Genomic DNA, 17,194 nt, shown 5'->3' with positions numbered 1-17,194 from the left:
GAGCTATAAATATCACTAACCAAATGCCTTTGAACTGCAATGCATGAGCTCATAAAATGATGCTTTTCCACCAAATTGAAAAAACACTTGGTCTTTCTTTCTCTTTTGATTCCCTGTCCCATTCCCTGGAGCTTACAGTGATTAAATTAGGGTTTTGTCATCTGAAATTCATAACGTCAGCTCAGTGATTCCAATCCGATTGAAAGCAGCTCCTTATCTTACCTGGACCACAGCCGCAAACAAGATCTGTTTCTAGCTAGCCAGTTCCTGATATGCCTGTGTGCTTAACCGAAAGACGCACAAATTGGAGGATGCACACTGCACAGGGTATGAAAGGAGAGCACCTGTTATTCTGTTGAGAAACATTGAAATCTTCGCGAGAAAAAGAGTTCATGGTTGTAAAATTAACGATGTGTTTTCTTAATACTGTGTGATAATCAGCCCTTATCTTTGATGCAGGACTAACTTCTCTGATGATTGTTCAGCTGTGATGTGTGTTTTTGGTCCTCCTCTGCCTTCTTCATTCTGGTGTCCAAAGAGCTTACCTGATACAAGACAGTGAGCAATGAGAGAATGGGGAGTGGCTCATGGGTTGTGAAATACCGAGAGGTAGGACAGGAGACAGGATTTCCCAGGGTCACCGTGACTGACCACTTACCCACCCACCCCCAGCCTAAGCAGGGACTGGATGTTTCTCTAAGCCCTCCAGTTTTCAGGTGCCTTTTATTAACTGAATATCTGATAGGGTAATTTAGGCCAAGGATCACCCAGGCAGACCCTGTGTGTGTGACACATGTGTGTGATGTATGTGCATGGTCCATGCGTCGGTGTTGAGTGGTGTGTGCGGCTGTGTGTGGGTTTGAAGGCTCAGGCTGGTGTCCCAGCCTCCTGGTCACCTTGGCTGGCCCAGCTCTGGGGCCTTTCCTGAAGATGCTCACAGAGCTGAGTTACCCGCTGGCCTCTGCTGGCATTTTTGTTTGCTCCCGTAATTCAGGCCAACTCTCGATTTTATATGAGAAAGAGTAGAGTGAATGGGTGGGGCCCAGACTGGGACTGTGAGGGATGGAAAGAGCAGACGGCGGCTGTCCTCAGGTCTATGAGGTACCATCATGGAGAAGAAGAGCTGGGGTTAAGGTGTATCTCCAGGAAGTAGAAAACGGAGATGGGTGGTGCTAGTGAAAAGGAGGGGGATTTAGGTTCAGTATAAGGAAGATTTTTTCCCTTAAACTTTTTATTTTGAAATACTATTAAACTTACTGAGTTGAAAAAATCAAAACCTATGCAGAGAACTCTAACATATCTCCCCATAGATACCAAGGTACACCAATTTTAACATTTTACCACATTTGCCATTTCCTTCTTTCCTTCCTTCCTTTCCTCCTCCCTCCCTCCCATTCTTCTTTCCTTCCTTCCTCCATCTATCAATCTATCATCTATACCTATATATCTCTATCCATCATCATTATATCTATCTACCCATTATCTATCTCTATCTATCTATCTATCTATCTATCTATCTATCTATCTATCTATCTATCTATCTATCTATCTATCTATGTACCTATCTATGTACCAATCAATCCATCTATTATCTATCTATCACATATATCTGTCTATATCTATCATCTGTCTTTCGTTATATCTATGTATCCATCCATCATTTATCTATTCTATCTATCTATCCATCCATCCCTCCATCTATCCATCAATTATCTCTCATCTATATCACCTAAATATTTGAATGTAGGTTTTGTACATCACGGTCCTTGAACATAGTACTTCCATGTACATTTCCTAAGAACAAGGGTATTCACTTATGTTTTACCACTATAAGTACAGCTTTCAAGTTCAAGAACTTTAACATCAATATAAACCTTTCAGTCTGTAAACTTCTTTTCAGTGTTGAGGGCCATTCAAAATTGAATTGGCTCCTTGGAAAGTAAACGTTCCTTGCCACTGGAGGTGTTTATTCATTCGGAGACCACTGTTTTCAATACATATTGATACTGTACTGCTTATTGATCACAAGCTTGGTTCTTGTGAGGGTGTATTAAAAGGAGAATATAAGTGTCTTCAACTCGATGACCTCTAATTTGATCCTTGCGGGTAAAAGACTGGAGGGGCCTCATAAATATAATTAAAAAGTATCATGTCTATTCTTTGCCTGTTTACAAAACTCTTACTGTCCTCGCTGGGCCATAAGTAGAGCAGTAAAAGTTTCTCTCTCACTCACATACATGCCACACCAGGATCGGCATGGCTTCAAATGTATGGTAGAAAATACAATTCCATTTGCATTCTTTCCCAAGAATAGCTCTGCAGATGGAGAGTTTTCCTTCGGGAGCCATAACCTGAGATTCTTGGGAAGATGCATGTTTCTGATTCATGACCAAGTTTTATTCTGGGAATGTATGTGCCATGGAGCTGACCTGGGACCAGCAGCTCTTTCAATCTAAGAGCGAGGAAACCTTATAATGTGTAGTTTTGAGTTGGCTTGCAGATCAACCCACAAACTGGGGTACTTCCTCCAACAGCTTGGAGTGAAGGTATTTCTCTCAGCAGAAAAGAGGAGAAAATAAAAGTATTTTTCTTCCCTCTCTGATGTATTGGCATTTGCCGTATGTGACAGAATTTTCGCTGATGATTTCCCCCTGCTCCTGGGCCTTGGTTAAATTCCCAGAATAGCTAAACTGCATAAAATAGTCACTATGGAAACGGCAACCCAATCTTTTCTTTTGTTTGTGATGACATGCTATTGAGTAATCAAATTGCCGATAGTTTTTTTTTTTTTTAAATTGGTGTGTTTGTGCTTTGGGGAGAAAGGTAGCTCTTCATTTTTGTAACTTCTAAAAATTGTTTTGGAGCTGCCAATCAAAACAATAAAAGCCCTGAAATTTCTGTGTTGGAGATACAGCTCAGGGTGAATTTATGGCAGGGACTGAAGTTTAGATATGGTCCAAGATAGGAGTTAGAATTTTAAAATTAGAGCCCTTTAAGATGTATTTTTCAGGAGGAAGTGAATTTTATCCTAGAAAAAAAATTTTTAAGGTTAATAACCGAGTTTTGAAACAAGAAGACAACATATATTATAACCTTTTTATTTAGACAATGAGGGCAATATTTTGCACATGGTAGGCAGTTAAAATTGTGGTTGCTAGAATTTTATAGTGAATTTAGATCTCCTTTGAGACATCTCTCTTCTGCAGTGTAAGATGTCTGGAAAACAATGCAGGCAGTTAACTGCATCCTTTGCCTTTCTATCCTGGGAGTTCCAGAGAGAGAGAGCTCTGGGGATTCTTCACCAAACCTTTCCACAAAGTGTAGTGGGAAAAGAGATGATTGGGCTCATGGAAAGTTCCTGCTGCTCTTGCTGTTCCTTTCTTTTGCAAAAGGTTATCTCAATCATGGTATATGTCTGGGTAATGATGAGTCACACGCTGTGTCTCTGCATAAGTTATGTACTACGTGCTCTTCCCACTGATGATGTGAAGAATGTTGCACTTATACTCACTCAAGAGGATCGCCCGGACACTGAAAAGCTGAATGAAGGTCCCACCAACAAGACTGATTCTCAGCGTTTCCAAAGGATTTTTGCCAAGTACAACCCAGATCAATCTGGGGGTTGGGTAGACCACACGCTGAATAAAAAGCTATTATGGTGAATAGACCAAAGTCAAAACCATACATTCTAGAATGAGCATGGGATGGCGGGACAGGGACATAAACGAGCCATTTTCAGAATTTAATAATTATTAGCCAAATTTGTATGCAGTCTGGGTGCTGACAATTCAGATTGTAAATGGGAGGTGGTGTGAAGTGTGTGGAGCAAGAGTTTCAGAGACGGTGACAAGAGTAACCAAAGACTTTACTAAGAGTAAACTAAGAGTAGACTTCACAAGAGTAAACTAAGACTTTGGAGGTTTGTAAACATGGAGCGGCAATGATTGTTTGGAAGGGTTGTGCAGAGGGAATTGAGGTCATGCGTGAAGGTGATGATGGAAAATGTGAATAAGGTTGTGGCAGTTTGATATGGTTATGAATTCCAAAATTTGGTATTGAATTATGCTTGTAATCTGATCTGTACCTGGGCATGATTGAGTTATGATTACGGCATTGTGTCTCCACCCCTTGGTGGGTGGGGAATCACAGATAAAAGGAATGGTGAAGAACAGAGTTGGGGGTTTCTGATGTTGAAGTTTTGATGTTGGAGTCTGATGCTGAAGCCTTAAGCTGGAGCCCTGGGAAGTAAGCTCACAGAGGAAAGAGAAGCCTGCCCCAGGAAGTGAGGAACCCAGGAAGCCTGACCCCTCATAGAGGTTGGCAGCCATTTTGCTCCAACACATGGCAATAGACTTTGGTGAGGGAAGTAACTTATGCTTTATGGCCTACTATCTGTAAGCTCCTACCCCAAATAAATACCATTTATAAAAACCAACCAATTTCTGGTATTTTGCATCAGCACCCTTTTGGTTGACTAAGACAAAGGTAAAAGAGGATTCCTGTACTCTAAGGAAATTTACTGGTTAAGGATTGTAAATATAGAGGAACATTAACAGTTGAGGAGAGGAGGTTAAAAAAATGACGTACCCTGGCTGTCAAACACGCTAGGACACCATTGCTCAGTGCCACAAATTTCTGCCTGGAATGTCAGATTCCTTCCAGTCTAAAAGTGCATCTGTCGTGACAAAAGCAAGTCCTGAAAGTCAGTCATGTTGGACGTCTGGTTTAATTGTGCTTCACCAAAACTTCGTCAGCATTTGCTTTTGTTTGTATGGAGTATAGGAAGAAACACTGGAAGAGAAAAACTAGGGCATATTTTCATTCTTGATGGTTGATCTCTTTCTGAGTCACTCTGAACCAAAGTGACCTGCCACAGGTATGTCCTTCTCCGTGGTTCAGCAGCAAAACAGAAGTTCTCACTGCAGCCAGGAGCCCTCGATGGTTTTGAAAGTTATTGTCAGAGTGGTTTTCCTTTTTTTTCCTCTTTCTTGTAACTTCTTCGTGTGTTTGATCAAATTCTTGGTTCTCTAGATCCTCTCATGATTCTTTTGCATATTCAAATGCTTCAGTATTTCTTCTCTTCCATAGGATTGTTTAGTATTGTGAGAAGTAACATATATGTATATATATATATAGAGAAAAGCATATAAAATATATATTAGACATAATAAGTAAATGTGTATGTGTAATAACCTTGTAGTCACCATTCAGGTGAAGAAGTGGAAATTAGCCTGCATTCTAGAAGTTCCTGTGTCATCCTTTCTGTGTATCTGACTTTGTTCATCTCATTGTGTTATGGTACTCCGCTGTTTTAACAAACTGCAAGTATTTTAGTACTGTCAGTGGCAGTACCTTGTGAGATGTTCCTACAGATGTACCGTGGTCCACATCTGCCTGCCTTCCTTAGGGGTATGTCCCTAGACTCGGAATTGCCCACCTTGGACTATGCATATCTTCAGCTTTACTAGATGACCTCCAGGTGTTTTCTCAATTGGGTCTATGAAATCATATCCCCTCCAGTGTGGTTGAGAGCATTCCACATTCTCTCCAGGAAATGTCAGACTTTCTGGTTTTTTATTTCTCTCCCCTTCCCCGCCCCCTCCTCAGTTGTCTACTCTCTGTGTCCACTCACTGTGTGTTCTTCTATGTCTGCTTGTACTCTTGTCAGCGGCACCTAGTATCTGTGTCTCTTTTGGTTGTGGCAGCTCTCCATGTGTATGGTACCACTCCTGGGCAGGCTGCACTTTTTTTTTGCACTGGGTGGCTCTCCTTACAGGGCAATTTCTTGCACGTGGGGTTCCCCTATGCTTGGGCACCCCTGCGTAGCACGGCATCCTTGCGTGCATCAGCACTGTGTGTGGGCCAGCTCAGCACATGGGTCAGGAGGCCCTGGGTTTGAACCCTGGACCTCCCATGTGGTAGGCGGATGCTCTATTCGTTGAGCCATATCCACTTCCCCCAATGAGATTTTCACATCCTGTCTGCAAATGACGATAGTTTTGCTTTTTTCCTTTCTGATAACTCTCTCTCCTATTTATTTTTCTTGCTCTCACTAGGCTCTTCAGTTCAAAATTGACAGAAATGGTGATTGTGGTGGGCCAGACTTCACAGGGAGAGCTTTCACTGTTTCACCAACACTGCAAACTTAGAAGTAGGGGCTTAATTATTGCTTCTAGTTTATAGATGCAGAAACTGAGGTTTAGAGTGGTTAAATAGATTACTTAAGGTGGTCATACAGCTTGCAAGAGTGAAAGTTGTGTCTGGATTGTGGTTCCGTTTGACTTCAGAGCCTGAGGTTTTAACCACCTGAATATCTAAGAGTAATTCAGAAGAAATCATCAGTAAGACACAGGTGGGGTTTGACGTGATAGGAGCCAAGCCATATATAACCAGACTAATTTCTTAATCAATCATTATATGGCATGCCTTTTCTGTACCCATAGTGCAGGCCCCCTAATGACTGAAATAGAAGCATCTAAATATTCGTATGGCATCTCTTGGTTATGGCACTTTGCTGGGGTTTGAATTCATTCATTCACCAATAATTATTGAATGCCTCTTATATGCCAAATACTGTGTCATGTTCTGGGAAAATAAGCAACCAAAAACCAAAATATACCTTCATAGAGCTTACACAGATGGCAGAAAGACTGGGTGGAAAAGCTGTAAGAGATAGCAAGCAAATAAACAGTATTTTCTGTGGTTATAGGGACACTGACATTTTCGGGTAAGGGGCGGACGTGGGGTGTGCTGCACGGAAGGTGCTCTAAGTTGACATTTGAGCAGAAAGCTAATGGAAGGAGAGAATGAGCCAAAGGAATATCAATCTGGGGAATAGCCTTCCAGGGAAAAAATTCTAAGTGCAAAGGCCCTGTGGGTGAAGAGTGCTTGGTAGAATGGAAGACAGGAGGGTGCTAGAGGTTCTGGAGCAGAGGGCAGGAATGTGGAGAGGAGGTAGAAGAGGTGGAAGGAATCAGGGCACGTGGAGTCACGGTGAGGACTCTCTCTGAGCTCCCGCTGAGTGAGATGGGTTAGCTGTGGAGTGTTTTTAGGAGTGAGTGACACCGTCTGACTTAGGTTTTAAAAGGATTGCTCAGACTTTTAGGAAAGAGCAGATAATAGGAGGCATAGGTGAAAGTGGGATGGCCTGTTGGGAGGCTGTTGGCAGCAGTTGAGGTGAGATGATGGAGGCTTGTTCTGATGTAGGCTGTGGGTAGGGGGCTGTTCATCTCTTCGTAGATAACCTGAGCTGTATGTGTCCCGAGCTGTGCGTGTGGGACTGTGAGAAGCTGCAGCCCTGCCCTTGGTAACCATGGCAATGACTCCAGTCCTGGAGAAACAATTTAGCTATGCAAACTCTATAAACTTTAAATATTCAGGGAAAATGCAAACCAAATGTGCTAAAAGCTTACATGGAATGGATGAAGTCCATGCTAAAAGCTCACCTAGAATGTAAAACTATGTATTAATTCAAGCTTATTGAGCACTGAAACAAAGAACCATTTGGCCCTTCCTCTGTATAAAAAGAACTCAAAAATCTTGTTTGAGGCCCTGATTTTGAATGAGAAGCTCTGATCCCGGCCGGTCCTAAATAAATCCTTTCTCCTTCTCAAAATTATTCCTGAGTCCTGGCCTTTCTATACACAAATAAATGAACCTCTCTCAACTTCTACAACAGTTCTAGAGCACTGGTCAGCTCTGCAGACATTTCAAGGAAAGCTGAGAGGTGTGAAAGAAGGAGGGGAGTCAAGGATGATTTCAAAGACTTTGACCTGAAAGTCTAGAAAAATGGACTCATCATTTCCTGAAATGGGAAAGACATGCTGTTTGGAGCTCTGAATCAGGAATTAGGCTCTGGATGTGTTCACTTTGAAATGCGTTCCGGAAACCCAAGTGAGGATCTTGGGGTTCAGGGGATGGCTTGGAGGTCTACAGTTGTTAATTGTATGTGAAGAATGGGGTGATTCGGGATCACCTAGGGAGATATGTATAGAGAGAAGGGGAGCTCTTGGTGCCAAGCCCTGGGGTACCCCAGTATTCACAGGCAGGGAGGATGAAGAGGTACCTGAGGGGAGACTTAAAAGGAGGGACCTGAAGCTATGGGAGCAGAACAAGGAGAGTCGTTATCCCGGGGAGTGAGGAGAGGGTCAAGTGTGTGAGCCACTGAGAAGTCAAGTAGGGTAAGAATTAAAAGCTGAGGACATAATCATAATATGGAATTTGACACAGCATTTTTTTTTAAGATTTATGTTTTAAAATTTATTTCTCTCCCCTTCCCCGCCCTGCCCCCCCCCAGTTGTTTGCTCTCTGTGTGCATTTGCTGTGTGTTCTTCTGTGTCCGCTTGTATTCTTGTCAGTGGCACCAGGAATCTGTGTCTTTTTGTTGCGTCATCTTGCTGCGTCAGCTCTCTGTGTGTGCGGTGCCACTCCTGGGTGGGCTGCACTTTTTTCAGGCTGGGCAGCTTTCCTAACGGAGTGCACTCCTTGCATGTGAGGTTCCCCTACAGGGGGACACCCCTGCATGGCACAGCACTCCTTGCATGCACCAGCACTGCGCGTGGGCCAGCTCATCACACAGGCCAGGAGGCCCTGGGTTTGAACCCTGAACCTCCCATGTGGTCGTGGATGCTCTATCCATTGAGCCAAATCTGCTTCCCCTGACACAGCATGTTTCTAATAAATCTATGGCATATCTTCTGTTTAAATCAAAGCCAAGTCTACTGCAATTTTATAACTCTGTTTTTTGAGATGTTAATGTGTTCTATCAGCCATACAGACCACGTTAGGTAGCACTGAACCTTTTTGCCATGAAAATACAAAGTGCCTGTTGGAAATACCTTCAGAATGTTTGAAGGTGCATTGCAAATATCTTCCTGTTTGGGATTTAAGTACGATTTGGAAGGAAACACCTTGGCTTGAGTATCTGTGCAGTCACTGGCTTAGAGTCTGCACGTGCTGAACCAGAAGTACTGAGGCACCTGTCCTTAGGGCAGCACAGCCTTGTATGAAACTCCCTTTCTGAGTTGTTTTCTCAAAACTCTTTTAAACTCAACTGATTATACTGTGGTAAGAGGCTGAGGCATCACTGGTATTTACTGTTTCCTTTATCCCATGGGCATATGCTTTTTAACCTGAAAGACTGGGTAATCACACCAAGAAGAAGAGCTGGAAACTCCATTCTGCATTATTTTTAAAGGAAAAGTGGCTGTACGCTGATATGCATTAGTAACACTTCACAAATAATTTTACTTTATTAGAAGGAATTACGTTTATTTGTTTCTTGTGACATTTAACATTATCTGTCTTCTTTTAAAGAGGTGGTCAGAATTAGTTTAAAATATTAAGAATGTTTTAATTGGAATAGTATAGTGGTATATTCAGTATACTACAGAAAGATGTCAAAAATTCAAGAGATTTTGATTATGTTTTTGTGGTTTGACAGAAAACCATATATTGTGGATATATTGGTGAACACAACAAAGTTTCTGTCTTCTTGGGGCTCCTGTTCTCATTGTAATAGTTTGTGTTTTTTCCGTGTATGGATACAGATACGTATATATATACCATCAATATCTTTTTTACGTAAATGGGACTATACTATATGTACTTTTCTGCAGCTTGCTTTTTTTTAAATTATTTCCCCCTCCCCCCGGCTTTTTTTTGATTGCTGTCTGCTCTCTGTGTCCATTTGCTGTGCTTTCCTCTGTGTCTTGTATTTTATTTATTTATTCCCCCCTCCCTTGCAGCTTGCTTGTTGTCTGCTCTCTGTGTCCATTTGCTGTGCACTCTTCTGTGTTTTTTTTTTTTTTGCTTGTCTCCCTTTTTGTTCTGTCACCTTGCTGAGTTGGCTCTCCATGGCACTGGTGGGCAAGCTTGTCTTCACAAGGAGGCCCCGGGACGTGAACCCAGGGCCTCCCATATGGTAGACGGGAGCCCAACTGATTGAGCCACAGCCGCTCCCCTGCAGCTTGCTTTTTAAAACATCAGTGTTAGCTATCTCCCAGATTAGTTCATACAGATATATATCATTCTTTTTTGGTAACTACATAGTTTCCTATGGTATGAATATAGTAATGTAGCCAGTACAGTATTATTCATTATTAATTATTCTCTAGTTGATGGGCGTCAATCACTAAAGTTATTCCCAATTTTTCATTTATTCCTGAGATTGTTTCAGGAAACATTCTTGTATGTATCACTTTCTGCAAATGTGCTATTTTTTTGAGGTAGCTACAATGCAGAGTCAAAGGACAAGTGCACTTAAAATGTTGAGATACACTGAAAACTTTCTCTTAAAAAAGCTGCATTAATAACAGCTTTAGTAATAACTATAATTAATAACTCACCCAGAGTATATGAGAAAATTTCTATTTGCATGTGAGTGCCAAACTGGTTAGCAAAATAAGCAAACAAAATATACATATTTGTGTATATATGCATATATCCTTACACACATGCATGTATGTATACATACATACACATACATAAATATTACAAAGATATTATAAATCTTTGTTTTATTCTGCAGTGCCTTGATTACCAGTGCGATTGAACTTTCATTTGTTTATATTTTCTATGCCTTTGCTGTTTGTTCAATTTGTGCATTTTAAAATGGTTTCTAAATGATTTTTAGGAGCTATTTATTTCTTTGTTAGGAATAGTTATACTTTATTATGGATTTTGCAAAAATTTCTTCCTGTGTATTACTTGATCTTAAGAAATTGTTTATAGTGCCTTCATACAGAGATTTTTAAGTTTTAGGCTGTGGTCTGGCTTTCAGGTTTTGCATCTTTCTCAAAAAAGGCCACTTAACCAATTTATGATAAATTTCACCCATATTTTCTTGTAGTCCATTTATAGTTTAGAAAAGACAGTTCTCTACTTTTATGTTTACAAGGATCTTATTTTTCAGTGACTACTCAATTGCCCAGTGCTTTTTATCAGATAACCCATTCTTTTGCCACTGACTTTTATTGCCACTTCAAATATTAAAAATCTTATATACTTGTGGGTCTGTTTTTGAAGTCTTTATACCCCCCTAATCTTTTGTTTATCATGTTGCCAGTGCTGTGGTTAGATTCGAGTTGTATAGAATGCTCTGATGTTTAGTAGAGTGTGAGTTCTCTCTTCTAGACTTTATTTAAAAGATAACATTTGGATTTCAATGAAAATTTCTTTGGATATTTCAGTTGATTAGGTGAGAATGGCTCTGAGTCCTTCCAAACATGGTTATGGGATATTAGGACACCTGTCCAATCAGGATATTTTATGCATTTATGTACAATTTTCTTCTTATGGGTCTAGGACTATCTTATTGAATTTGTTCCTAGGCTACTTTAATTCTTATACATGTGAATGGAATCCCTTTGTTGCATTATATTTTGTCACTACTATTGCTAGTTCGAAGGTTAATTTTTTTCATTTTTGTCATATATGAGTCAACCTATTTTTTAGTTCTAAGTTTTTAAAAATTGTCTTGGATTTTCTAGGTAAGTGATCCTATCTTCAAAAAAAAACTGACCATTTTTTCTTGTTCTCTCTAATATTTATGCCTTATTTCTTTTTGTTACTTGTTGTGTGATCAGAATTTGCCTGAGGTTTCTTTAGTTTATTACTTTTTTCAGAAAAAACAGACATTATTTGCTTTTATTGATTGTATATTATTTTCGTTATCCAGTTAATAAAATTCTGCTTTATCTTTATGAATTGTTCCCTTCTACTTTCTTTGATCTTATTTTGTTTGGCCTTGACTAGCTCCTGGATTTAATTGCCTGGTTGATTCTCTTTCCATCACTTTCTTTCCTAGTAAATACATGTAGGCCCTGAGCACCCCATCCACTGTCACTCGCAGTTTGTGCAGTGCCTTCATGGCTGGCCTTTTGTAAACTGTGAATTTTTATACCAAATTCGGTTTTAGCTTCTTCTTTACCTGGACATGTATTTAGAGGAGTGTTTGCAAATTTCAAAGCAATTAGAGATTTATTGGGCTCTCTGCATGGGATCACAGTAATGATTGGTTAGCAGTAATGATTTAATTGTGCCAATGATTGGGGAAAAGGATGCGGATTTCCTATTGACAGTGGAGTGGGACTCTCTCTGTAGAGGTGGTTACTCAGACCTGGGTCAGCCCTGCCTGCCCCAAGGACTGATGGTTATTCCTTGATCCGCTGTCCCCCTGGGATTACACTCCTTCCTCTGGAAAGAACCCTGTCCAGTCCTTTGAAACTCTCCTAACTTCATGGTCTCAGATTTGGTGGCTACTTCCTTTGACCGTGGTTTCCTAGCTCCTTCTCACTTCTTCTGGAGACCCCTGACCACATGCCTGCCCGCTCATCAAGTGCAAGTAACTAGGACAAGATGACCCAGCCCGTGTCTGAATTTACAGAAAACAAGGGCAGATTTAAGGTCAGTTTTCATCACTCTGAGATCCTTGGACTTGGAGGGTCTAATACTGCACTGCCTATTTGTTGTCAATTTCTAATTTCTCTAGCTATAGTTTTTTTTTTTTAAGATTTATTTTTTATTTATTTCTCTCCCCTGTCCCCCCGCCCCAGTTGTCTCCTCTCTGTGTCAGTTCACTGTGTGCTCTTCTGTGACCACTTCTATCCTTATCAGCGGCAGCAGGAATCTGTGTTTCTTTTTGTTGCGTCATCTTGTTGTGTCAGCTCTTGGTGTGTGCGGCGCCATTCCTGGGCAGGCTGCACTTTCTTTTGTGCTGGGCGGCTCTCCTTATGGGGCACACTCCCTGTGTGTGGGGCTCCCCTACGTGGGGGACACCCCTGCATGGCAAGGCCCTCCTTTCGCACATCAGCACTGCACATGGGCCAGCTCCACATGGGTCAAGGAGGCCCAGGGTTTGAACCGCGGACCTCCCATGTGGTAGGTGGACGCCCTAACCACTGGGCCAAGCCCGCTTCCCTAGCTGTAACTTTTGTTTTCCTAATTAAAGCCAAAGCAAATAAGGTTCTGTCTGCCTCAGAAGTACACAAACTATAGTAAGCATTGGTTTGAAAAATAGTTTATTTTGCCCTAGAGCTGTCTAGACACTTGAAAATTAATAAATATGGTTTATCTATTGTGTTTTTTTTTTTGAAAATCCAATTTCAAAATTTGTTCTTTGTCCTTATTTGATACACGGACAGATGACAGAGTGAGAGTGAAATCAAGTATGAAACTTTCGTCCGTGCAATAAAGATTTAATACATATTTATTGTTTTTGATCCAGGCAAATATGGAGCATTTGGGGATACTTCTGGGAATAAGGAAGTAAACGTCCCTTGCTGATAGAGCTTACAGCCTGGGTGTATGTCAGTTTGGGCACGTGACAAGATGATAAGCAGTTAACTACAAGAAAGGATCATTTCTGGTAGGGAATAGTGGGGGAGAGCAGGAACGTTGGTTAGCATGGGTGGGTAGGAAGGGCCTTGCCAAGGGGTGATGTGATCTAGGCCTGATTGCCCCAAAGGAATTGGCCAAGTGAATTAACCTTCCCTCCTTCTGAATTCTCCATTTCTTTATGTTGTGTTCTCCTGTCCCCATTGTGGATCCAGGCGACTGATGCATCCAGCAGGTGATGGGGCCAGTGCTGTCATATTTTTCTACAGTGCATTGACTTTGTATCCCTGAGTTTAGACAATCTTCCATCTTTTTAATGTTTTTTTCTTATTTCTTTCCCATTGAATCTCCATCTCCTAGAAAAAGACCAAACAAATGTCTTTTTGTATATGTGTGTGCATGCCAATGTTTTGTTTTCTTTGGATGTGAGCAGAAATAGAAATTTATCTCTATAGTAAATATTTCACCTAATCCTGGTACTCTTACCTTTGGAAGCATACATTTGGAAAACAAATGAGATATTGGCTTTAAGATTGTGACACTACTCATCTGATGGTTGGGCAAAATGAAGTAAATCTAAAATTATTTCAGAAAAATCATTGCCACAAGAGGCAATAATAAAACAAGAGAGCAACATTAAAGATCGCCCAACAGACTAGGTTTGTTCTTATTAATAGAAGTAATAATATAATAGAAGAATACTGAATTGCCTTCCTTAAAAGAGATAGCAACCATGCAAGAGAAAATATGTGGACCAGACTCCAGCAGAGAGATTAAGCAAACAGAAAAATGAGGGAAATCAAAGTGAAACAACTCTTCCCTTAGGCACACAAGAGCACAAGTGAAAATACTGCTTGCGCCATGAGTGCATTTTCCATCTTTCTCTTAATATGTTTGATTTGTCTCTCTCATGGAATTACTTTTCTGGATCATCTTTTACTTTTAGCCACCATTCTTCCAACTGGGATTCCCCCATTATATTCTCCGTTTCTAAGGGCTCCTCTCTTTGCTGAATGCATGGCCACAGCCTTTCACGCACTTACTCGTCTTCTGCCCTTGATTCATTACCCCTACGTGTCCAATGCAAACTCTGGAGGAGAGAATCTCATTGCCCAGCCTGTGTCGGAGGTTGCTGGCTGGCACATGCACTTCCTCTCCTAGGGTCCAGTCCTTGTGCCCACTGGGAAACAGAGAACGTGGCATGAAACTGGGCAGCTCAGCAGCAGAGGCTGTTTGTGGGGTTTTACCTTTGGAAGAGAGAATAGTGGGAGAGGCAGCCCGGCCTTGGCCTGTCCACATGGCCAGTTACCATCTTGGTAACTGATTGGAATCGTCTCAATTGCATCTTATTCAAAAGCAAGTACATTAAATATATTAATAATGTAGCATAGGGGGGCAGATGCAGCTCAGGTGGTTGAGCTCCTGCTTCCCACATATGAGGAGCCAGGTTCCATCCCTGGTATTGCCTGAAAATAAGCAAAACAAGACAAACAAATGAAAAAAAAAAAAATCTCATTGGGGTGTGGATGTAGCTCAATGGCTGAGTGCCTGCTTCCCATGTACCAGATCCTGGCATTGCCTAAAACAAAAAACACACACACACACTTACTAGCATAGTGTTTAAGAAAATGAGCTTTAGGTCTATAACCTACATTTGCCTCTTCGTGATATTGGTCAAGGCTCTTGATCAAAAAGTCTTGATACCTTCTCCTTTACATCAGGGTTAACGATACTGTTCTTGCAAGGCTGTTTACAACGACTAAATGAGATAGTGCAGTGGGTAACACAAGGCCTGCTGCATAGGAAGATTTTAAGAAACTTTAGCTATCTCCACCGCCACCAGTAGCAGCAGAAATAGGAACTCTTCCCCAAATTATTTTAGGCTGATGTCAGGCAGCAGGGTCCTTATTATCCAGATTTATCTTCGTTGTGATAATTTCATACTTTCTGTCGCTATGATTCCAAGTCATTTGCTATGCTTTAGAGTTGTCAGAACCCTGATTAGAGAAGGCCTGTAAACCGCTGTTGTTCTGTTGCCGTCAGGGTTACATGAAATGGCATGTAAACACTTAAAGCCCTTCCAGAATGTCCACATGACTGTGGAGTTAATTCTTCTCCTTGTGACAAGTGCCTTCCGTGGTTTTTTCTTTCTCAAACATTTAGAACATTGCACATGAAACAGGGAATGCCGTTTTCTACCTAAACCTTTCCAAGCGTTTCATGTTTGGAGGCTATAATTATCTTCCTTGGGACATTGGTTAGACTTCGCCAATCTTGAAAAGGCGTCCTTTCAAATTCTGATAGGCAACAGGGCAGACAGATTCCCCCCCTGCTCTCCTGAAGGCAGCATTTTTATTCTAAATAGAAAATAAGCAGCAACGTTCTAGAAGGCACAAGGAGACACCAAAAATAAGCCAGTGGAGGAGGCAGCGTTGGAAGAAAATACAGCGCTTAGACAGATCATCTGCGTACAGTGTTGTCAACAGGCAAATTCTGGCTCTCCTGGAGCCTGCCTGTCCTGCCAGAAGCAGACAATAGCTTGTGCTATGTAGGAGGCTGAGAAGCGAGCAGCACGTTCATCTGACACCGTCTTGGAGAGGAGCAAACTCCTAATCACTAGCTGAAAACGCTGTTTTGTCTTGTTTGCTAATGATGCCAGAAAGGATCTTGTGAAAAAACACAATACCATACCTTTCTAGGGTCTAAATTGCTAGATTACTGAGCTGAGTTTGGATAGAGCTTATTACTCTAAACCCTCAAGACACTGGGAATTAGTCAAACAGATGCAAAGAATCACTAACATTTATCTCAAGTGCCCACCAACTCAACATATAAGGTAGAGATGCCGTAGAGCAGGGATTCTAGACATACGTCTTCAGACAAAGCCAGATGTGCTTTTTTTTTTTTTTTAAAAAAAAAAGGGTCATGGCACAAAGAAAACAGATGCTTCTTTATGGACAGGTCTCAACTTTCGAGCTGTAACTCCAGGCTTTGTCTCTTCCAGGAGTTGACGCCAGTGTTTCATGACAAATTGCTGTAGAGAGTCTAGCCTTGCTAATTCAACTTTAGCCCAGGACCCACAGATCCGGTATCACCTGGGAGCTTGTTAAACATTTCCCAAGCCCCGTCCTGGACCTTCTGAATCACATCCACCTTTTAATAATGTCCTTAGGTGTTTTGTGCCCATGAGGGTTTGAGAAGCATTGGTTTAGATTTGCATGACACAGTGCATTTATTCTTCACTCTATAATTAACTTGCATTTCAGAAAGATCACTTAATGTTTCGCATCTCCATTGTTTTATCCATAAAAGTAGTTTTCTTACTTAACAAAGCCTTCGAGAGGATAAATGAGACAGACTATAGACTGACTTATGTGGTGATGGGAATCAAAGCCCCGTTATCTTATATTGGAAGACTGAAATATGCACTTGACAGGAAGGATAGCAATTGCATTAGAAACACTTGACTGTTGGACAAAATCCATTTACTTTTCTTTGGAAGACAATGGAAGTGGAAATAATTGACTTGACTTCTGTTTACAGTAGGAGAGAGAAGGGTGGTCTTTTCTGCCAATCTTTGTCCTTGCTCTCTACAGTCCGGTGAAATAAGGGAAATAACCTAGTGCTTTCTAAAATGAAATTATAATTTAGAAAAATAGTACTTTATTGAAAAGCTTCGTAGACATACAAGAGTGGCCCTAACAGCTTAATAAGCCAGCCCTGGACTTGGGTATGACAATTGAGAAGGCCTCTCACCTCTGCTTTGGGGTCAAGTGCAAGCTGTGTTTTGTTGTGTACTTGTATCCTCTGGGTCCTTTTTTGTTCTATGGTCTTATTTGTTACCAGCTTCCATTATTAG

The 17,194-nt window shown here is 41.2% G+C and overlaps 1 protein-coding gene across 1 annotated transcript in view; it reads left to right on the top strand.

Annotated features, from left to right (window-relative positions):
• IPCEF1 (interaction protein for cytohesin exchange factors 1) overlaps positions 1-17,194 on the top strand; it is a 178,735-nt gene that overhangs the window by 143,085 nt on the left and 18,456 nt on the right. The gene's annotated exons all lie outside the window — the stretch shown is intronic.

The sequence above is a fragment of the Dasypus novemcinctus genome, chromosome 28, assembly GCF_030445035.2.
Source record: "Dasypus novemcinctus isolate mDasNov1 chromosome 28, mDasNov1.1.hap2, whole genome shotgun sequence".
Taxonomy (NCBI): domain Eukaryota; kingdom Metazoa; phylum Chordata; class Mammalia; order Cingulata; family Dasypodidae; genus Dasypus; species Dasypus novemcinctus.
This window is presented reverse-complemented; position numbering and strand designations above follow the sequence as displayed.